The sequence below is a fragment of the Pocillopora damicornis genome, chromosome 5 (genome assembly GCF_964200805.1).
Source record: "Pocillopora damicornis chromosome 5, jaPocDami1.2, whole genome shotgun sequence".
Classification (NCBI taxonomy): domain Eukaryota; kingdom Metazoa; phylum Cnidaria; class Anthozoa; order Scleractinia; family Pocilloporidae; genus Pocillopora; species Pocillopora damicornis.
Genome location: NC_142674.1, coordinates 13,431,248 through 13,456,148, shown reverse-complemented (window position 1 = coordinate 13,456,148; position 24,901 = coordinate 13,431,248). Strand labels below are relative to the sequence as shown.

The 24,901-nt window shown below is 35.8% G+C and overlaps 1 pseudogene; it reads left to right on the top strand.

Annotated features, from left to right (window-relative positions):
- Window positions 1-22,405: 22,405 nt before the first annotated feature.
- LOC149045416 (uncharacterized) lies at window positions 22,406-24,384 on the top strand (annotated as a pseudogene).
- Window positions 24,385-24,901: the final 517 nt, after the last annotated feature.

Here is a 24,901-nt window from a genome sequence, read left to right as displayed (position 1 = left end):
TCGCCTACTTATATACTTACACAATAAATATCTAGAACTTTCTAAATAGTCTATACAAAATAAACCGCTTTACGAAACGCTTGCGCAATACACTAAAATAAACAAACTATGACCTCTCGCAAAGCCTCTGGAAGGTCACGCTGTCACGCACTACAACTTTTCGTAACACATTTTTGTTTCCTTTTACATCATTAATTAATAAAATAGTTTTAGAGTATCGAATTGATGTGTTTGATCAGCTTTACATGATCGATTAATTCATTTTTTTGCTCACTTATTATCAATATTTTCATTCTTTTTTTTAAATTTACTCTCCCTGAATTAATTGTCATTATTTTCTTTCTCTATTCACGCACTGCCTTTGTCAAATTAAACAGCCTGTAAGTGATGAACTCAATTTAATGAGGCAACTGAATTAAATAACTTACTTAATAGCAAAATAATACAACAGAAACGTGTATAGTAAGCAAAACACAGTGACTGATATAATATATGTGACCCTCCACGGGATTCGGGGAATAAGATGAACGCACGCACACGGTATGCTCGCACGCTAAAAGAAAAGAACGACCTTTTAACACGTTAGCAGCGTGTTAGTTACTCGCCTCATTAACTTCGCAGCCATTGTCTGCTTCGCACGGTAGAAACAAAGGAACGTGTTAAGATCTTGCTGGCAACTTTGCACGATACAACACAGTGACCGTGCCAATTTTAGAACACGCCTCTTTAAAGTTAACGTTGCTTTTTTTGTACCTGGAGCCAGAAATCCGTTGCTAAAGGATTCACAAAGATTCGGTACTGAGCTTATTAACCCTTTAACTCCCAGATTTTATTAACATGAAACTTCTCCCTATAATACCCATACATTATTCAGCAAACAGGTAATGAGAATATTCGAGCTTATCAGGTAGAAGCGGCTATCTTGATGTAGCACCACGTTCTCATAACTAATTTACAAGGAAATGCGTAGCAGCTGGAGGGGAGAATTAACAACAGATCTTGGGAGTTAAAGGCTGTGTGAAGCGATGAGGATTTATATTTTACAAGGTAAGAATTAAGTTTTAAAAAAGTAATTCGTGTGTTCAAACTGAGCTCCTCTGGACCTTGTGAAACACATTGTGCTCACTGAATTCCCTATGAAAATCCTGAGGGAAAGAGCCGTGATTTGCCGGGAATGTTTCATTTTTTATTACAACTTTCGGATAGGACAGAAGATCTTCTGCATTTCCGCTTATATTCTCTAAGTAATATACTTTACAAACACCATTCTCACGATTAAGAAGCTGACAAACACAAGTAACAAAGTGAGCTGGGTTGTACAAGATAGGCTGGCGTCTTAAAGAACAAAGGAACTTAGCGTGTTAAGAAAAACAAAAAAAATCTAGCGTGTTAAAGAAACAAAGCTCTACCGTGTTAGCCAGATATGAACAATGTCTACGGACACATTTTCCAAAATCAATTGTTTTTGTGCGCATTTCTGCACGGTAAGCGTGTCATGCCATTAGCGTACGAGCGTGTTATAACGTGCCGTTTGTGTGCTTTCACCTTCTTCCCTGAAACCCCGTGGAGGGTCACATATGGGATGAGAGTTTGACTTTCTAAATCAGTCGTTGTATCATATCTATATTCAATAGCATCATTGAAGAACGAGGGCCAGTTTTCAGTCTGTAGTGATGATCAGTAGGAAGCTTCTTAATACTACTTTGATTTCCTGAATTTTCATTGAACCGATCAAGTGTTTTAACGCCTGAACTCTACTTATCCCAATCTTTTTCTCTGCTGTCTATGTCAACTATGCTGGATGAAATAATCACATCAGGTGGTAAGTGTAAACGTAAAAATAATTGTTTGCAGAATCATAATGATACATCGAGTCCTCCTTGGTTTTTTACAATGTTTTCTACGTTGTTCTCTCTCTCTAAGCTAGGATTCTGACAGACAATTTTTGAACGGGAAACTCATGTTGTTTTCGTCCTTTTACTTTTTGTTGATAACGATGACTGTTAACAGGAAGTACTCATCGATTAAAGAATTAGATGCATATGCAAATTTTTTTAATGTAGGAAGGTGATAAACTCTAAGTTATTGATTCAATTTCGTAGCTTGGGATAGAATATGATAGATTGTCTGATCTTGAAAGTACGTTAGCGAGGTAACCATCAGTTCGGTATCATTAAGTAGTTTTGAGAGAAGGATTTAGATTTGCAGCCAAATGAAAATCAACTTTAGATATAGCCTCGCTTGAATGTGCCCCTCTAAAGGCATTGGTATCGCGAAACTAGCATATTGAAACAAATGTCAACGAGATTTTCTGATGAAACGATTTGTTATTAAACTCTAGAATTCGTAGATGTTTGAATTACAAGTGAGGGTTAATGTTGGGTTAGGGGAGGGGTAGGTGGGCAGTTGCCCAGATACTGATATTGATCCAATCATTTCTTAGGCACGAACTCTTTTAACAGAAAACAAGAATGGCAACCGAGCGCCATGTTCATTTAAACACTGAATAGAAATGATCGTGTGTTAAAGTTTATGATGAGATTATCTTTCAGCAATTTCTCCCTCAATACTCGCTGCCGAGTACTTTTTACGATTATGAAGGTTATTATTATGATCATCATTCCTGGATAACTATGAAATTTACATATTTGAACACATGCTGAAGTAACATGACATCAGTTAAGATGACTTAACACGCCAACCCTACAGTGATTATCGCTGGTCACCATTATTTTATTTCTTTGATCTGTCCATCAAAGTCCTCGTCTTCGAACCAGTTTCATGGCTGGCAGTGAAAATCATAGGTAGCTTACATCGTGCGGTAGATTTTTCTGTTTTGTGTATTGCGATAACCGGTGAAATTAGACGTAATCGTTGCTCTTAAGTCCACGAACAGTCACAAATATGTTATTATCGATCATACGTAAATTTCTGACATATAAAAGTATCATCATCGATTGGTATAAGTCAATTGGTTTTCGTAATAACCATTCGCGAACTTAACAGAACTGGAAAACTGATTTATTCGCTGTAATTATAAGAACCCCGTATACAATTCACAGTGGAGTAAAACAGTCACGTTAAAGTCGCGCCCCGAAAGAAAGCTAAAGTTAGCAATTGCTATCAATTGATTGAATCAAATTGGTTTCCGTAATAACAAGTCGGGAATGATTTATTCGCGGTCGGTGACCACTGACAAACCTCATTGAACGACTCAGAACCACTGTTGTGGAATATTTGTAAGGAGCAGAAAAGAATGCAGGGTCGAGGTTGATTTGGTGTCAATTTTCTCGGAAAAGTTTCACTGCTTTGTTGCAACTTTAAACAAGTTCATTGAAAAAACATAATTTCCGTATGTAGAAGATAAATATACATATCTAAATATCGCGTGACATGGCTCGTTTATTTACTTATTTAGTGTTATCATTGATTTTATTATCATTTTTTCCTATCATAATCATTAGAATTATTAATTGTTATCACAATTATTATTGTCTTTTTTCGTGATCGAGGATAGTATCGTACGTTGGTGCAAAAAATAATTTCGGTATGTCAAGAAAATTAAAGTTTGTCAGGCAACAATATGTTTTAGTAAACCAGTTATATGTACATGTTAGGCATCAATGTTTGAAGTTTGAGGTGGACTAGTTTTGTAAATAATCCTCTTTATGTAAGTTATGTCATTAGGTATGTTGGTAACTTTTTAATGTGTTTTTGATTGCCGTTGATTGATCTCTAGCCCAATAATCTAAAATAAAGGGGAATGTTTCAATGCCTGAAACAATTTCTTAGGTAATGAACTTAACCAAGTTTCATTAATTTGTATTTGACATAAATTTTCTATTTATTGTTTAACTAACACTTTTTGTTACTTTTCTTTTCCCCTTTGCTGCTTAATACAGCATGTGAGTACTGTTTTAATAATCTAATCGAGTTGGAAAAATATTGAATAATTACAATTTTCAAATCAATTTAGTTCATTTCCTCATCATTATCTATCATTTTATTGTCTTTCCAATTGTTCCTCATTACCTTCCTGACACGGTTACAATCAGGCTGTAAGTAACCATTATTTTTTATTATCCATCTTGGGTATTTTAGCTTAGATTGTTTATAAAAGTTGACTTGGACAATGTTATTATTGGTGTTTTTTTTTTAATCTAAGTATTTGATATGATTTAATCTCAGATCCTGATCACACACAATTAAGACAGGTTAAGGTGCAGAAGATCATCTGTTGGAAAGTGAAATTGATTTGACCAATTGAAGAACGGTTTTTTTTTTCCATAATGCGTGCGTAGCACCATTCAGTTGTGACTTTTACAGATTTCTTGGAGACTAAGTCAATATTTAGCATTATTTTTTTTAGAGGGCACGGTAACGAATCCTGCAACCTAATTGGTTCTTTACCTGGTCAGTATTTTCCTACCACTGCCCACAGGCCACGGTAACGCTTTCGTGAGTCGCCGAGTACATCCCAGCTTTTGTTGCCATTTTTCAAAAATATATTTCGTTTTTGCGGCTGGGAAGTATTTTTAAGCAAACGCGTCGGTCACTACCTCAAGCCGATAAATACTCATGAATCCTCTCTTTTCTCTCTCTCAAATCAATTTGGTTTACAGAAAAATATTGGTTTCAGAACGAATTTTTATAAGTAATAGTGTCAGTACGGTGGTTGACAAGGGCCTAAAAACCGTCTACAATTGATTTTAATCGTTCACAAAAAGTACCTAGAAAGTGGAAACGTGAGGTATTTAGTTACAGTCAGACTAAACGAGGGAACTTTCATTCATTTAATATCTGAATTTTCTCAAACAATTTGTGCGTAGTGAAATTTGGACATTTGTACCGTAAATTACACAGCAGAAACTGAAGGAATTCAATGAGAGAAGGCCGCATTAAATCCCCTTGTGTCTCGTTGGAGTGTATCATTCAAATTTAGCTTTTGTGGAGGAAAGACCAATTTACACACGCCATTGCAGCAAACAAACGAGCAGACTCACACAACTTCAAAATAAAAAATATTTACTTACAATTACTTTCCTCGCCGTTTGTCTAATGAAGAGGTAAATCTTCGTACATGAATTAATCGTCGATGAGAGTGAATAATACTTTCCGTTCGATCATCGACTGTTTTTGAAGAAAATATTGTCGTGACAGTCCTTGCCAAACTAGTTTCGTTGTTTTTTAAAAGTGTACATGTGCTCTTTTTTTCTCTTACGCACTCTCTAATTGACAGGTGTCAGATTGTGACAGATACTTGTAAAAATAATGTTTCAAAGTTTGTTTGGAAGCCTTTTAAATCACCTTTATCGTTACGCAAATGAAAATGTTTCGGTGAAGCAATTTGCATGACCTCTATTTTAACTACCATTTACTCGCCTAAAAATTGTTCAGTTTATCTTGCCGTATTGACAGCCCTAAATCATCCGGGTTCTTTCGGAAAGAATTTCGTTAAGTTTAAAAAATATATATACATACATATGTTATTTATCGGCCAAGGGTCGGTCCGTATGGTGAAAAACTGTGACCTACGTCTCGGGCAGCATTTTCAACACCTCAGAAGTCATTTTCAACACCTCGGTCACAGTTTTTCACCATACGGACCGACCCTTAGCCGACAAATAACATATATTTATTCAGGTTACAATCAAACTCATCAGGGCGTTATAACCTATTCATTGTAGAGCGTTTGTTTGGTTGTTACTGTTTAATCTCAAGCCATTTGAATTTACCAAGGCCTCTGAATCGTATTTTCATCCATTTCAATTCGTATATATCTGGTATAACACCATTACTTTGTTCCTTTCTTCTGATCACATAGGGTCAGGCTGAAGAATATTGCGCATGATGCTTGATATTTTTTTGTTAATCCATGAAAGACCCTCTATTAATTTAGTTCTCAAAGCTCCAGTGCTAACGAAATAAGCCACAACGTATTTTAAGGAATTAACTAATAAACAACGCGGGATGTTGGGAGAACACGCCGGCCAGATGAACGAAGACTGCAATTAATTTATAGCTGAATTAAAGTAACGGCAGTGAAATTGTGCAGAAATTGTAAAGAAAACTAACGAGACAAAGCGATATGCAAGCTAAGGACACAAACAATAACGTCCAGTGATGAATATTTGGACACCGAAAATGCGATCTTTGCCGCAAGAATTTTCCTACAAATACGATTGCGATCTGATAATTTTTACGGAAAAATTTAAAGTTTGCAAGGCTAAGAAGCAGTATTTTGATATTACCCGGAGCTTTCTCTGTGAATAAAGATCATTGGTAGAATTTTAACTTGTGAAATTAATTCCTCAGAGAAGAATTAACTCAGTTAACTCCCATGACAAAAGTGGAAAATAAAAAGACAATGACATCGATCAAGTCGTGAGCACTGAATCAAATTCCATCCAAGTTTCGTTCTTTTTTTTCCTTTTTTTTTTGTTTTTTTTTTTTAACACACGGTATACTATTTTCCCATAGGCGAATTTGTGTTTATTGCCTCAGCTTACATTAAAGCTTTCCTCGAGTCCTTGTTGAAATTAACACAAAGTGCTTAAAACACTTAGACTTGGCAAAACTATCAAATGAAACCTGAAATAGCGGACAACAAACGGAATTACTATAAAATCTTGAGTGCACATGCACTTTTGCGAGTAGTTTTTGTTCTTATGCAAAAAGACCGATTAGTTTGTCGTTAAAATTTTCTTGAAGCAAAAACATGCCAACTTCTCCTTCTCTACGAGCAGCTTAGAGAATTCTAGTCGAGAACCACGCAGCGGAAATTAGGGCATAAAAAGGGAGCAGCCAGTTGGTAAACTGCATTTTAAATGAAAAAATTGATAAGTTTCAATAAATAGAATCTTTCTTATTATTAAAATCCGTGAGTTCGCCCCTTGAGGCGCCATTTTATAGGAAAGAAAGATGATTTAGTTTTCAATGGGTATACAGGCAAATATACAATAGTTTTTTGACCAATCAAAGCGCGCTTTTTGTATCAGTTAAGCTTTGACATAGTTTCCTTAAAGTATGAAGAACTGTCTGCTTCATTCAATCATTACTTAAATGAAAGTACCAAGTGTCTTTCAAGAGCCAAATAAACTTTAATTCGACTAGGTTTGGACTTGTGTACCATAACTTAGATGTAGTAGTTGTTGTTGTTTTTTTAATTTTGTTTAACTTTTTTTCAAGTGTGCTCAATATTTTGATATAGAAGTTTGTCACAGCACTATTCAAGTGGCAAAATAAAAAGCCCGGTTATGGCCCAATCAGATCAGATCAGCGGAACGCACAAACCGTAGCGCAACTTCCTTGGCCTCCTTACCGAGAGTAAAATTAGTTATGACTTCCCCAATAATATCGTTAACTAACAGTGATCGGAACACATGTTACTTTCTTTCTTTCTTTTATCACCCATCATGGTAACAACCAAACAATTGTGTTCTCTGCGTATTTTTCTAATTTTTTTCCCACGGTAACAATCAAAAATAATATTTGTGAAATAAAGTGGTTGAGAGTAATCTACTTTAATCAAAAGGGAACGAACAAACCCTTACTGGCCTCCTTTCCAAGAGTAACATGATTAAAAACTTCCAGTCTACCATTCTTGAGTGATGGTGCACTTATAAGTGTTGTTTTCTTTCTTTTTTAACTCACCTGCTGGTAACAAACAAACTCGTTAGCCTGTAAGTTCTTAAATACTTTGCTACGTATCTATTTGCAAAATTTGTTTTAATAAAACGACATACATATAGGTCATTAACGTTGAAGTTGTGAGAAAATAGATCACGATTGAGTTTTTTTCACGTAATCAGTCCAAAGTAATATTTGTGAGATAAAGTGGTTGAGAGTAATCTACTTTAATCAAAAGGGAACGAACAAACCCTAACTGGCCTCCTTTCCAAGAGTAACATGATTAAAAACTTCCAGTCTACCATTCTTGAGTGATGGTGCGCTTATAAGTGTTGTTTTCTTTCTTTTTTATCACACCTGCTGGTAACAAACAAACTCGTTAGGGGGTAAGTACTTACATACTTTGCTACGTATCTATTTGCAAAATTTGTTTTAATAAAACGACATACATATAGGTCATTAACGTTGAAGTTGTTAGAAAATAGATCACGATTGAGTTTTTTCACGTAATCAGTCCAAAGTAATATTTGTGAGATAAAGTGGTTGAGAGTAATCTACTTTAATCATAAGGGAACGAACAAACCCTAACTGGCCTCCTTTCCAAGAGTAACATAATTAAAAACTTCCAGTCTACCATTCTTGAGTGATGGTGCACTTATAAGTGTTGTTTTCTTTCTTTTTTAACTCACCTGCTGGTAACAAACAAACTCGTTAGACCGTAAGTACTTACATACTTTGCTACGTATCTATTTGCAAAATTTGTTTTAATAAAACGACATACATATAGGTCATTAACGTTGAAGTTGTGAGAAAATAGATCACGATTGAGTTTTTTTCACGTAATCAGTCCAAAGTAATATTTGTGAGATAAAGTGGTTGAGAGTAATGTACTTTAATCAAAAGGGAACGAACAAACCCTAACTGGCCTCCTTTCCAAGAGTAACATGATTAAAAACTTCCAGTCTACCATTCTTGAGTGATGGTGCGCTTATAAGTGTTGTTTTCTTTCTTTGTTATCACACCTGCTGGTAACAAACAAACTCGTTAGCCTGTAAGTACTTACATACTTTGCTACGTATCTATTTGCAAAATTTGTTTTAATAAAACGACATACATATAGGTCATTAACGTTGAAGTTGTGAGAAAATAGATCACGATTGAGTTTTTTTCACGTAATCAGTCCAAAGAAATATTTGTGAGATAAAGTGGTTGAGAGTAATCTACTTTAATCATAAGGGAACGAACAAACCCTAACTGGCCTCCTTTCCAAGAGTAACATGATTAAAAACTTCCAGTCTACCATTCTTGAGTGATGGTGCACTTATAAGTGTTGTTTTCTTTCTTTTTTAACTCACCTGCTGGTAACAAACAAACTCGTTAGCCTGTAAGTTCTTAAATACTTTGCTACGTATCTATTTGCAAAATTTGTTTTAATAAAACGACATACATATAGGTCATTAACGTTGAAGTTGTGAGAAAATAGATCACGATTGAGTATTTTTCACGTAATCAGTCCAAAGTAATATTTGTGAGATAAAGTGGTTGAGAGTAATCTACTTTAATCAAAAGGGAACGAACAAACCCTAACTGGCCTCCTTTCCAAGAGTAACATGATTAAAAACTTCCAGTCTACCATTCTTGAGTGATGGTGCGCTTATAAGTGTTGTTTTTTTTCTTTTTTATCACACCTGCTGGTAACAAACAAACTCGTTAGGGTGTAAGTACTTACATACTTTGCTACGTATCTATTTGCAAAATTTGTTTTAATAAAACGACATACATATAGGTCATTAACGTTGAAGTTGTGAGAAAATAGATCACGATTGAGTTTTTTCACGTAATCAGTCCAAAGTAATATTTGTGAGATAAAGTGGTTGAGAGTAATCTACTTTAATCAAAAGGGAACGAACAAACCCTAACTGGCCTCCTTTCCAAGAGTAACATGATTAAAAATTTCCAGTCTACCATTCTTGAGTGATGGTGCACTTATAAGTGTTGTTTTCTTTCTTTTTTAACTCACCTGCTGGTAACAAACAAACTCGTTAGCCTGTAAGTTCTTAAATACTTTGCTACGTATCTATTTGCAAAATTTGTTTTAATAAAACGACATACATATAGGTCATTAACGTTGAAGTTGTGAGAAAATAGATCACGATTGAGTTTTTTTCACGTAATCAGTCCAAAGTAATATTTGTGAGATAAAGTGGTTGAGAGTAATCTACTTTAATCAAAAGGGAACGAACAAACCCTAACTGGCCTCCTTTCCAAGAGTAACATGATTAAAAACTTCCAGTCTACCATTCTTGAGTGATGGTGCGCTTATAAGTGTTGTTTTCTTTCTTTTTTATCACACCTGCTGGTAACAAACAAACTCGTTAGCCTGTAAGTACTTACATACTTTGCTACGTATCTATTTGCAAAATTTGTTTTAATAAAACGACATACATATAGGTCATTAACGTTGAAGTTGTGAGAAAATAGATCACGATTGAGTTTTTTCACGTAATCAGTCCAAAGTAATATTTGTGAGATAAAGTGGTTGAGAGTAATCTACTTTAATCAAAAGGGAACGAACAAACCCTTACTGGCCTCCTTTCCAAGAGTAACATGATTAAAAACTTCCAGTCTACCATTCTTGAGTGATGGTGCACTTATAAGTGTTGTTTTCTTTCTTTTTTAACTCACCTGCTGGTAACAAACAAACTCGTTAGCCTGTAAGTTCTTAAATACTTTGCTACGTATCTATTTGCAAAATTTGTTTTAATAAAACGACATACATATAGGTCATTAACGTTGAAGTTGTGAGAAAATAGATCACGATTGAGTTTTTTTCACGTAATCAGTCCAAAGTAATATTTGTGAGATAAAGTGGTTGAGAGTAATCTACTTTAATCAAAAGGGAACGAACAAACCCTAACTGGCCTCCTTTCCAAGAGTAACATGATTAAAAACTTCCAGTCTACCATTCTTGAGTGATGGTGCGCTTATAAGTGTTGTTTTCTTTCTTTTTTAACACACCTGCTGGTAACAAACAAACTCGTTAGCCGGTAAGTACTTACCATTCAACCCTACCATTTTTGAGTGATGCTGTTGTTTTCTTTTAACGTTCCTGGCCTCCTTTCCAATATAAACATGATTACTTTTTTTAATTATCATCATTATTTCTTTCATCTTTTTTTTTAAGGGTAGTCGACATCTACTTATGAGTTATATGGATATTTGTACTTACCGAGAGTAACATTAGTTATGGTGTCCCTGTTAATATCCTTATGTGAGAGTGGTCTTAAGACATGTTTCTGGCTTTCTTGCTTTTATCATTTAACATGGTGGCAAACAAACTCATAAATGAAATGAAGTAGAGTTTTGTTGTTGTTGTTTTTTAAATTTTATTTTGTATTGTTTTCATTCTTTTATCACACATGATGGTAACAAATTAACTCATTTATTATATCATTTATACGTATTTATTTCTATAATTTTTCAGAAGAAAAGCAAATCGAAATATGATCTTGTACATTTAGAAGACAGATAACGATTAATTCATTTATTTATTAGTTTGTTTGTTTACTACACTTTATGATAAACTGAAGAGAATTGTTTGACCGCTGTATTTTACCATAGTATCAAAATAATATGGATTCTTTTGTGTGTTATTAAACTATGGATCAGCAGACCGTGGAACCTCCGAAACCTCCGGAACCTGCGGAACCTCCGAAACCCATATGTTTTCTTAAAAGAAAAGTAATCAGCTAAAAGAAAACTAAAAAGACCTGAACGCTGTCGGAAAGTTCGTTTTCGGGTATAAAAAAGAAAACTTTAAAAGATAAATATTTTTTAATTGTGCTGGACCTTCAACTTTAATTGTGACGACATTTACAGTACTAGTACAGGGGTATGTAATGTCATAAGGAGTGATCAGCAGTCACCTAACTGAGCTCTAACGGTTTGGTACCGCGATATCCGAATATCGCATCATCCGAAGGCTCTCAGCAAACCTTTAGGCTGGAATTCATTGTCCATTGCGCATGATAAATTTTTCCTCACTCAAAAATAGTCCAGAACTTTTTAAGGTTGAGAGCGCGACTGTTTATTGCCATGCAAATCCCTATATCTCACTCATTGCGCAACGTGAACATATTTGTATATTCACAAATGCTCACTGTATGAGCTTGGGTTTCCTGTGTTGGACGTCAAGGTAGATAAAAAAAATCATATTTCTCTTTTAACGTTACCTTCTTTATACCCGAAATCGAAATCTCGAACAGTGTTCAGGTATTTTTAGTTTTAATTTCATTTCCTTACTATTTTTATGTACAAAAAAGTAATGGTTCCATAGGTTCCGTTGGTTCCGCAGGTTCCAAAGGTTCCACCAGTTCTATTGGTTCTGAAGTGTAGCAAATCTCTTTCGTTTCCAAATTTCATGTAACAATTTTCCTCTTCCTCTCTTTCCTCTGTATTTTTTGTATTCACGCGCAGCGCGCAGTATTTCAAAAATTAGCTAATCATGTCAAAGAACTCTAACCTCGACATTGGAAAACTGACATTTTTCGCGTACTTTTTATTCTATTTTATTCATTTAAATCAGATTCGAGCTTAGCACCCTCACCGAGAATAAGGCTCAATTAATCCCTCGCTCTTATCCTTATTAGGAGAACACTGAAAAACAAACAAACAAAAACTAAAGGCAGACCAGATTGGAAAAAAAACTGTAACTTAGCTTTCCTGGCCTTTCTTTCTTGTCTGGTCTTTCTTTCTTGTCTGAAAATGAAGATAAACGATATCCACGCTAACAACCTTTAGGAAACGTGCACTAATTAATCTTGTTTACTTCCTTTTATCACTCCGGATGGTAACAAACAAACCTATCAGATTGTAAGTACCCATTTGTTTTAATAACTTAATTTCGATATTGCCGTTTTGAGCGGCCTCCGGGTTGTATTTACATAAAGTTGAATTTGGATATTTCCAGTTCTTTATGTAATTAAAATTGATATATCCAAATTAAATCATGCACAAAAACTACAACCAACGGCCTATTCGTTTTAAAATTATATTAAGATAACTCAATATCTTCATACTGTGGAACTTATCTTCAAAAGATTATCCATTAAAAAAGTAACAAAAAGGCGGAACAGAAAGTGAATAGGATTACGTTGGACGCTAGTCACACCATTCTTGAGCAGTTAAATACTGTCGCAATAGCGTGGAATTTCTCGAAAGAAATTTTCTACCTGTATTTTAAACGATTTTTAGTAGCATGTGCACACAGCCGTCGTTCCAAGTCGTTGCGCTGGCAGTGCCCGTGGGCAATCTGAAGCCCTTGGTTCTGATTGGTTACCCGAGCGGGCAAGATAGGCCCATCTTGCTCCCTTGGGATTGCCCGACTAATAAAGCTCGTAAATTTTAGTCAATGTCGGTGATGGAGTCGCAAAAAAGTGGCAGAACGTAATCAAAACAAAGGAAGTAAAAACGGCTGTAGTTTGTTTATTGTGCTGCAAACAGAGTTGGCTTCCTTCCCCACCTCTCGAAATCAACGAGTTATTCTTGATTTTTAGTAGACCCAAAGTTATCGCAAAAAAATGTGGAGCCCTTTGAGCATGGGTGCACTGGATAAGTTTTGAATTCTTTTTGTATCTCTATGGGTGGTAACAAACAAACTTATCATTCTAAACGTACCCATTAATTGTGCTATTTATTTTTATAACTTCTTGGTCTACTTGGTATTTCTGTAAGCTGAGCCCATCCAGCTAAACTTATCTTAACTTTGGGTTGTATTTTTTTAAATTTAAAATTGAATTTCATTGACTATTCGTTCAGTTTATAACTTGACACATTTCATTCGGTCAAGCTAAAGAATGTTATATGACATACCAATGTCATATAACATAGGTTTAACTATATCACAATAATGTTCCACTGATAAGTCGTTGAGCTATGTCATGATTAATAGATGCTCTCTATCACCCAAATTTGTATCAGTACTGAATAAGTTGCAAAAGTTATTCGAATCAATTACGGTAATGGCAGCCTTACTGGAACAACACAGAGAGTTGGTAAAATGCGGGGACTTAAGCAACTCTAAGAAGAGACTGTGTAGTTCGATATTGAACGATAGGATCGAAAAAGATAATGATCAAAACGTCCATATGTTGAAAATTGGATAAAAGGGCAATTTACTTTAACAGTCAATTTTCTTTTTCAACACTTATAACAAATATTTGTTTTTCCTTTTCTTTTACCGGCATTCTTCAAAATCAATCGATCTCCAGGCTGTAAGTAACATTCAATGTATTTAGTTACACATATGGCAGAAATTTTATGTATTTACAGGCCAGGAGGTATTTTGAATTGAGCTATAACTTTAAATCGTTAATTTCTTACTTCTTTTAACTTTTTTTTCCTCATTTGTTACCGGATAAATCAGTTGGTAAGTTTTTACTTTCATTATTCAAACGAGCTTTTATCGATAACACTTTTTACTCATTTACTCAGGCGCTCAAGGTTGGTGTCGGCTCAGTTCTAAATCGCCGTCAGAGCTCATAAGCATATGCGTAGGGCAAGTTTTTCACATATTTCACACAGAGGCTTAAAGAGCTAGTTATAAGCCATGTGAAAATGCTTTCTTAGATAGCTAGCAGTGCCCATGGGTGAGATTGAATCCTGTCAGTTGACAATGGAATCATTAAATAAAGAGCGATAGTGACCAGTCAAAACCAAGAAAACTTAATCGAGCACACGCCATTATTGTTGGCATTCTTGATTCTTGTTGAACTGAACATTTTTCTGTAAAATAAATACTTTATTGACTAAGCTTGTTCAGTAATGATGGCTGGATATTAACCTAGTTCTTGGCCTTATCAGCCCTGATGTCCTCCCGCTAGGTCAATAAAGCATGTGTGGAGTGGATAACATTTTTGCGTGCATTACAACTGCCTCTCATTTTCCCTATGTAATCCGTATGTTAAATACCGGTGAAAATTGTTGCAAGAAAGTGACTAGCATCATTACCATCGCCTGAACTCCCGAACTTTTGGACAGCCAGAGAAGAACGCAATTTTAATTTAGGCAATGCAATTCACCAGTAATTCAAAGAGAGTTATTAGAACTCCAGAAGTGGTTAGACTATACTTAAGGTCCATTCGATCATTGTTCGCCTGGCGGAGTTTTACACTTATTTAAAAATAAATTTGTTCCTGGCTGTTATTGCTACAACTTCGAGCTTGGTAATTTTACTTACCTCGATCGCATTAATTTACTTTTCTGAATGTCAGTCGCATTGTTAAAAACGAATTAAACTTACCAAGAACTTTTTGAGAGGAAATAATTTTCTTCGAATTATTTAAAGTGTACTCAGTACAAATGTCATAAAAGATTCAAATTATTTTGATTTGCACAACGATCAATCGAAAATGTGTCCAGCGGAAGTTTGATTAGTACTAGTAAACATAATCAGTCCCCCAAAATTGCCTTTTATTTATTATATTTTTTTCGGAGAGGGTGGGGGAGGGGGGTAAATTTTGAAAAAGAAAAAGATTGAATTATAAAATCGTTCTCTAAAGTAACAGTAACGATTTATGAATTGTTGTGCTCTTCATTGCCTATTATCATTAATGTCTTTAATACCATATCTGGTAAAATAATTAAACAAGCAGTGTTATCAACAGTAATGTTAGCGAAAATCAACATTTTTTTCCTTTGATCTTTGTTTCTCTAAAATCTGCGATGGATTAAAGAGCGTAAGTATTTTATCTTCTTTTTCATGTAGTCTTGCCCTATTTTGAGTATTTCTGTCAGAAAGCCCAGCTCATTACTCACCCACCAGCCTTCTCCTATGACCTTCCACGCCTGGCGTGGAAGTGGGATGGTTTAAGGTGTAGAGGAAAATTCGGTTGATCTTTATCATAATTTCTTTTAGCTGTATACACCTTAGCTTTGTCTTTTTACCTATGTTTGCCAACGCCTTGTGTGCGGTAATTTCCCTGCACGCGGTGGAGATATCATATTTTTGATCCCCTTACTGTGCTTATGAATTCAGCTGGCTTGCTTCTGTCAGTTGTTCCTGGCTCAAAAGGGACAAAATGAATGATCTTATTCAACCTCTGTGCGCCTGTCTGTGACTCCATCGCACAGCTATCACCACGATAAAGAGTAATGTTGAATGTAAACCATAAGCCAGAGAAAAGTATCAAAAAAGTTAAGCGTTTTGGCCTGAGAGAAAAAATTAAAATGCTTAGTTACATTCTTTTTGCGTTGTAAATGAGAACTGTGTCTTACGAGTTAATGGTGGTTTGTGTGTTAATCCATTTGCTTTTTTTCTCTTTTCAATTTTCTTTTAATCTGTTGCACTGACCCACATTTGACAAATCAGACTGTAAGTAACGTTTTCTTTGCTTAATAGCGATCAAACCACACTTTCTATCGGTTAATCGGCGTATTGAACCACTTACTATGTTGGGAGAACACGACAGTAGTTTGTAAACCATAAGTCAGAGAAAAGAAACAAATTATTTCAACGTTTTGACGTTACAAAAAAAGTTCAAATGTTAAGATGCATTCTTCTTGCGTTGTAAATGAGAACTGTGACTTATGACTTAATGGCAGTTTGTGTGTTAATCCATTTGCTTTTTTTCTCTTTTCAATTTTCTTTTAATCTGTTGCACTGACCCACATTTGACAAATCAGCACGTAAGTAACGTTTTCTTTGCTTAATAGCGATCAAACCACACTTTCTATCGGTTAATCGGCGTATTTAACCACTTAGTATGTTGGGAGAACACGACAGTACTTTGTAAACCATAAGCCAGAGAAAAGTAACAAATCATTTCAACGTTTTGAAGTAAGAGAAAAAGTTAAAATGTGAAGTTGCATTCTTCTTGCGTTGTAAATGAGAACGGTGTCTTATGAGTTAATGGTAGTTTGTGTGTTAATCCATTTGCTTTTTTTCTCTTTTCAATTTTCTTTTAATCTGTTGGACTGACCCACATTTGACAAATCAGGGTGTAAGTAACGTTTTCTTTGCTTAATAGCGATCAAACCACACTTTCCATCGGTTAATCGGCGTATTAAACCACTTAGTATGTTCGGAGAAGAAGACAGTAGTTTGTAAACTGTCAGCCAGAGAAGAAGTAACAAATTATTTCAACGGTATGACGTAAGAGAAAAAGCTTAACATGTTAAGTTGCATTCTTCTTGCGTTGTAAATGAGAACTGTGTCTTATGACTTAATGGTAGTTTGTGTGTTAATCCAGTTGCTTTTTTTCTCCTTTCAATTTTCTCTTAATCTGTTGCACTGACCCACATTTGACAAATCAGCACGTAAGTAACGTTTTCTTTGCTTAATAGCGATCAAACCACACTTTCTATCGGTTAATCGGCGTATTTAACCACTTAGTATGTTGAAAGAACACGACAGTAGTTTGTAAACCATAAGCCAGAGAAAAGTAACAAATTATTTCAACGTTTTGACGTAAGAGAAAAAGTTAAAATGTTAAGTTGCATTCTTTTTGTGATGTTAATGAGAACTGTAACTTATGAGTTAATGGTAGTTTGTGTGTTAATCCATTTGCTTTTTTTCTCTTTTCAATTTTCTTTTAATCTGTTGCACTGACCCACATTTGACAAATCAGCACGTAAGTAACGTTTTCTTTGCTTAATAGCGATCAAACCACACTTTCTATCGGTTAATCGGCGTATTAAACCACTTAGTATGTTGGGAGAACACGACAGTAGTTTGTAAACCATAAGCCAGAGACAAGTAACAAATTATTTCAACGTTTTCACGTAAGAGAAAAAGTTAAAATGTGCAGTTGCATTCTTCTTGCGTTGTAAATGAGAACGGTGTCTTTTGAGTTAATGGTAGTTTGTGTGTTAATCCATTTGCTTTTTTTCTCTTTTCAATTTTCTTATGATCTGTTGCACTGACTCACATTTGACAAATCAGTGGGTAAGTGACGTTTTCTTTGCTTAATGGCGATTAAACCACACTTTCTATCGGTTTATCGACGTATTAAACAACTTAGTATGTTGGGAGAACACGACAGTAGTTTGTAAACCATAAGCCAGAGAAAAGTAAAAAATTATTTCAACGTTTTGACGTAAAAGAAAAAGTTAAAATGTTAAGTTGCATTCTTCTTGCGTTGTAAATGAGAACTATGTCTTATGACTTATGGTAGTTTGTGTGTTAATCCATTTCCTTTTTTCCTCTTTTCAATTTTCTTTTAATCTGTTGCACTGACCCACATTTGACAAATCAGACTGTAAGTAACGTTTTCTTTGCTTAATAGCGATCAAACCACACTTTCTATCGGTTAATCGGCGTATTAAACCACTTGGTATGTTGGGAGAACACGACAGTAGTTTGTAAACCATAAGCCAGAGAAAAGTAACAAATTATTTTAACGTTTTGACGTAAGAGAAACGCCTTGAGCAACTCTTACGCATCTTTCGTGCTCTTCAACCTTCCTGCGTGCTTCATATCTCGATGAACGCAGCTGACGTATGAACTTATTGTTAAATTTAAGTTCTACAACAAATTTACGCTCTCGGTGAGTCTTTCCGAATCCATTCAATTTGGACATTTGTAACGTAAATTGCACAATAGAAACTGAAGGAGTTTAATGAGAAAAGTTCGCATTAAATCCCTGTGTGTTTCGTAGGAGTGTGCCATTCGAATTTAGTTTTTGTGGAGGAAAGACCAGAATTACACACGCCATTGCAGCAAACAAACGAACAAACTCCAAACTAGTTCCGTTGTTTTTCAAATGTTCTTGCGCTTTTTTTTCCTTACGCACTCCCTAATTGACAGGTGTCAGATTGTGACAGATACTTGTGAAAATAATGTTTCAAAGTTTCTTTGGAAGCCTTTTAAATCACCTTTATCGTTACGGAAATGAAAGTGTTTCGGTGAGACATATCTCTTCAATTTGCTTCACCTCTATTTTAAATACCATTTACTCGCTCAAAATATGTTTAGTTTATGAAAGATTTTGCCGTATTTACAGTCCTAAATCATTCGGGTTCTTTCGGAAAGAATTTCGTCAAGTTTAAAAAAAATAAATATTTATTTACCGGCTAAGGGTCGGTCCGTATGGTGAAAAACTGTGACCTCGGTCTTGAAATGTTTTTCATCATATGGACCTCCCAGCCGGCAAATAACATACATATATCATTTGTGTTTCTGGTTCAAAAGAAAAGGTTGGAAGTAAATGTGGGTGAAAAGTGAAATTTACTGACTATCATTGTAAATATTGGGAAATCAAGGCAATACTGTCTTAAAGAAAACATTAATGATTCCCTCTTTATCAAATGAGACAAACAGGAATGAGTTTTGAGTGACATAACTAAGCCAAGACTGCCACCGTCATTTTGGATATGCACTTGGGTAAATTTTGGTAACGTGCTAGGCAACGTATAATCAAGAACAAGATAGAATTTCATTTCAGGCCTATTTATCCATTTTGTGATGTATAACTTTCGCATTTTCGTACGTAATATCTATTTAGAATCTTCAAATTGTCTTGAAACTTAAAAGAAAATTGTTCTTTAATAATTCACTGGAAATCGGTAGCCAAAATTATTTGTTTAGGTGTTATTTGATTTTCGTGTTAACCTGTAATTTCGTCAGTAGCCGGGACCTTTTGTTGCTCCACACAGGAAAACATACGATACGATATGTAATGATCGATTTTGTCCCTAAAATCACGCTATAACAGAAAAAGCTTTTGAGCTCCTGTAAAACTCCGAGCGCTTCGGAGTTAGCGATATTTTTAATAAATCTTCGGGTTATTTTCAAGCTCAAGGATTGTAAATTACAATTTTATGGAAAACGAAGGTTGTTCTCTTATTTAATTGTGAATCCTCGCACGCCTGTCGCTAGCTCCGCTTGTTGAAACTAATACGAAAAAAAATAAACTCTTTTAAGATTATCATTGGCTTCTATTTCACCTCCCCACTATTCTTAGCAACAAAGGTCGCCATTTCGTTTCTTTATTACTCGCACAAAAACTATCAAATGGCCTCAAAAGCCTGAAATTGCATGCGCGCAATTCACGAGTTAAAAACGAAATGTTAAGTTACATTCTTCTTGTGTTGTAAATGAGAACTGTGTCTTATTAGTTAATGGTAGTTTGTGTGTTAATCCATTTGCTTTTATTTCTCTTTTCATTTTCCTTTTAATCTGTTGCACTGACCCACATTTGACAAATCAGGGTGTAAGTAACGTTTTCTTTGCTTAATAGCGATCAAACCACACTTTCTATCGGTTTATCGGCGTAATTAACCACTCAGTATGTTGGGAGAACACGAAAATAGTTTGTAAACTATAAGCCGGGGAAAAGTATCAAATAATTTAAACGTTTTAACGTTAGAGAAAAAGTTAATGTTAAGTTACATTTCTCTTGCGTTGTAAATAGGAACTGTTTTATGAGTTAATGGTAGTTGTGTGTTAATCTATTTGCTTTTTTTTCTCTCTTTTTTTTCTCTTTTCAATTTCCGTTTAATTTGTTGCACTAACCCACATTTGACAAATCAGGGAGTAAGTAACGTTTTCTATGCTTAATAGCGATCAAACTACACTTTCTGTCGGTTTATCAAATTAGTTAAACGTTTTGACGTAAGAGAAAAAATTAAAATGTTAAGGTACATTCTTCTTGCATTGTAAGTGAGAACTGTGTCTTATGAGTTAATGGTAGTTTGTGTGTTAATCCATTTGCTTTTATTTCTCTTTTCGTCTGCCTTTTACTCTGTTGCACTGACCCACACTTGACAAATCAGCTAGTAAGTAGCGTTTCCTTTGCTTAATGGCGATTACACCACACCTTGTATTGGTTTATCGGCGCAATGAACCAATTAGTATGTTGGGAGAACACGTCAAAAGTTTGTAAATCACAAGCCAAAGAAAGGATTAAATAAGTCATAAGTTTTTACGTCAGAAGAAAAATAGATTGTTGGGTTATATGTTACTTGCGTTGTAAATAAGAACCATCTCATGAATTAATGGTAGTTTATGAGCTAATTTATTCGTTATGGTTTTTCTCTTTTCATTTTCCTTTTGATGTTACACTGACCCACATTTGACAAACCAGGGCGTAAGTAACGTTTTCTTTGCTTCATAGCGATTAAACCACCACATTTTCTATCGGTTTATCGGCGTAACAAACCACTAAGTATGTTGAGAGGCACCGTCCCCCTCCCTCGAATTTGTGTCACACAATAGGCGCCCCTCTTGAGTAAGCACTCTCATTCCAATAAGCGCCCATATTTAGTTTCAGTGATAGCATGCTCATCTTCCTTGAAATTCTCAATTAAAGCCCCAGTACAAAAACAACCATCTGCATTTTCTCAAGAAATAAATAAGCGCTCTCTTTCAAATAAGCGGCCACTTCTGAGGTAACAAAGGTAAATACGCACCCGGGCGTTAAAATCGAATCCTTACGATACTTAACCTTAGCAACACGTGAGATAAGAAGCGATAAAACAAAACAAAAAATACATTTGTCTGTTAGCGATGACAACTTTAAGGAATGTGCATTTCTAACTGATACATATTTTTTTAGACATGGTTTAATGCTACCCTGGTTCAAAGATTTTATAAATGTAACCGAGAAATGACATTTCATAGACCCAAAGTTTCGACACTGCCGTCTCGTGCCTTCATCAGGGTTGATCTAATGGCTGCGACAAGAGGTCCTTTTATATTCTCACTAATTACCTGCCTGAATGAAGGCACTAGACTGGGGTGTCGAAACATAGGGTCTATGGATTGTAACTTCACGGTTACATTCATTAAATCTTTTAACCAGAGTAGCATCAAACCATGTCTGATTGTCCATCTGGTTGGCTTCTGAACTTTAATATAATATATGTTTTTTTTTTTTTTTTCTTGTTACCTACCTTAACTCGCAAACAGATCGTAAGTATGATTTTTTATAGTAATTTGGAAGGTTTCAGTTGTTATTTACCTGCCTACAACAGCAATAAAAATCATGTAGCACAACGTTATTTAGTCTTGGCAACAGTTTAAATTGCATTTTTTTTAGTATCATTATCAAGAATAAATATATGAATGTGAAATCATAATTGCAAATATACATGTCCTTTATATATATATATACATTTTTTTCGTCTTGCTTCCGAACCTATGATTGGAAATTGAATTACGTTGTCTTTAACTGGGCTCTAATAAAGATTAATATTCAAGGTGGAAGTTAAGCAATAAAAGATCCTGTATGATCCCGCTGTCCAATTTGGTTAAAGCTTTAATTCTATGTGTAGTAGACCACAAAACTGAGATTTCATCGCTTTGAAACTAAGAGTTAAGGTCATTATTAGATAAATGTTTTTGCACTAAACCAATCTGTTGATCAGAAGTTCTGGACGACTTACAAATGAATATAAACCCACTCGTTACTGAACTAATTTAATTCATTTGTTTTTCTGTTGACTTTTTCATTTCACTCCTTGGCCTTGGTATTTGACGAAAACGATTAGGACGTAAGTACAAATTTATATTTTAATCTGTAAGGATAATTTATTCCTGGTTTATGTCTTGATATGTTAATAGACTTTGACAGACAATTGTTACGTCGAAAGAGCATGTGTTCCGGGATCGTCCATTCACTGGTGTTCAAATAAACTCCTTGCTTTATGGGTTAATAAAGTAAATGGTTTGAACCCAGGAGTATCAGTAGTTCGTGTAGTGTGATCGTCCAGGTGAGTGTAGTTCTGAAAAGAACTGTTGTTGGTGACTGACGTTTCGACTATCTGTGCGGTAGTCACCTTCAGAGTCAAGTGTTGAGGCGGCTCTTTCTCGTCAACGAGACTTATCAGAACCTGCCAAGGACAACATCAGAAGTAGAATTGCTTCAACGATACAATCAGCCTCTATAACTGACAGCAACTTAACCAAAGACGAACAACAAGCACTAAAACGACTGAAAAACGACAAGAACATTGTTATACTACCAGCCGACAAAGGACGTGTTACTGTTGTTATGGACAAGACTGACTACTATGACAAAATGGACGCACTTGTTAACGACAAACAAACTTACGAATTACTTAAACGTGACCCGACGCCTGCACTACAACGCAAACTTAACAACAAACTACTTACGCTCAAAAAGACCGAAGCCTTTGACACTCAACGCTACTACCGGCTGAGGTGCTCTGTACCACAACCGCCTAAACTTTACGGACTACTGAAACTACACAAACCTGGGATACCTATGCGACCTATAGTCTCATTCTGTAGGTCCCCGACGTACCAACTGTCGAAATACCTTACGACGACACTGCAACCACTGACTGACAAATCGAGACGTAAACTACAATCAACTGAGAACTTTATTGACGCTATCAAAGACGTACAGATACCTGACGACTACAAACTTGTGTCTTTTGATGTGAAATCACTGTTCACCAGTTTTTCACTTCAATTGGCTCTACAGTGTACTGAAACCGCCATCCAACAGTCTACTGATGCACTACCATTACCGATAGAAAACATTATGGACCTACTTAACCTCTGCCTTACATCGACTTACTTTCAGTACAACGGGAAACACTACAAGCAGTTGCACGGAACAGCTATGGGGTCGCCGGTCTCCGTTGTTGTCGCAGAAATTGTGATGCAAAACATCGAGGAACGCGCCCTTGCAACTTGCCGACAAACCATACCGCTTTGGTTACACTACGTTGACGACACATTTACCGCCGTACACAAAGACGAAATTGACGCTTTTCACGATCACCTTAACAAACAAAACACCGATATTCAGTTTACCAGGGAGATCGAAGAAGACGGCAAACTTCCTTTTCTCGACTGTTTCGTAGGCCGAAACAACAACGAACTACGAACAACATTATACAGAAAACCGAGGCATACCGACTGACTTCTTGACGAATCATCCTACAACCCGAATTCCCACAAAGCTACGACTATCAAGACATTGACAAGACGAGCGCAACTTGTTTACAACACACCGGACAGTTTATCTGACGAAAACAAGTACCTTGACCGTGTTTTTGACAAAAACAACTACAACACTGACTTCATTAGACGAAACACTCACAGGGTGACCGACACTACAGAAACTAACAGGGACTCCACATCTATCACGACTACGGCTGCTATACCCTACATTAAAGGCACTTCTGAGGTTATCGCGCGGATCCTACAACCTTACAACATTCGCGTAGCTCACAGGCCTATTACTACTTTACGACATTTGCTGACCAACGTTAAAGACAAAGACGAACCCAACAACAGACAGGAAGCGATTTATAAGATCGAATGCTCCGACTGCCAGGCCTCCTACATTGGTGAGACTGGTAGAAACCTTAACACGCGACTAACTGAACACAAACGAGCAACTAGAAATGGCGATGTAAACAATCACATTTCTGAACATCACCGACAAACTAATCAAAGAATCGACTGGGACCCTGCTAAATGCTTAACATACAGTACAAACTATTTTCAACGACTGACTCTGGAAAGCTGGTTCACTAACGTAGAACAGAAGCCTCTCAACAGATGTCAACAATTACCAGTACCTTACAAACGACTCATTAACGACGTGAACAAACCGACAAACAGACCGCCAAACAACAGACGGATCGAAACCGACCAATGACTGTTAACAAACTCTACACGAGTCTTCCAGCCAATCACATCACGGCTAAACAGACCAATCACGTTCAACAGACCAGACTTTATAACATCATCGACTGATATCTACTGCTCACTTGACTCTGAAGATGACTATCGCACAGATAGTCAAAACGTCAGTCACCAACAACAGTTCTTTTCAGAACTACACTCACCCGGACGATCGCACTACACGAAATATTTATGGGTTAAGTTGCTGGACATTATTTGGCCATGTATCGGATAAACTAGACCCGTGGCTTGTGGTTAGCTGTGATATGAATAAACATCCAAACACAAAGGAGCCGGTAATACCCATGGGAATTGTAAATCGTATATTGGTTATAGTTTTGAGATTATTGAATGTGTATTTTAGCCTCATTTTCCGTTCTCTTGACCCGCTTATTTTAGAGTTTGTTGATCCTCCCACACATGTAACTAAAATCACTTATTTCTCTTTCTCTTCAATGCTGAAAACTTAGCGGGTAAGTTTCCTCGTTTGGTTGTAGAAATAGCTACAACATACATATATACATAATGCATTTCCCTTATACCATGCTGATAAACCGAAAAAAGGAGCAAAGTTTATAGACGTAGGCTCTGTCAGGAGATTTGAAAAGGATC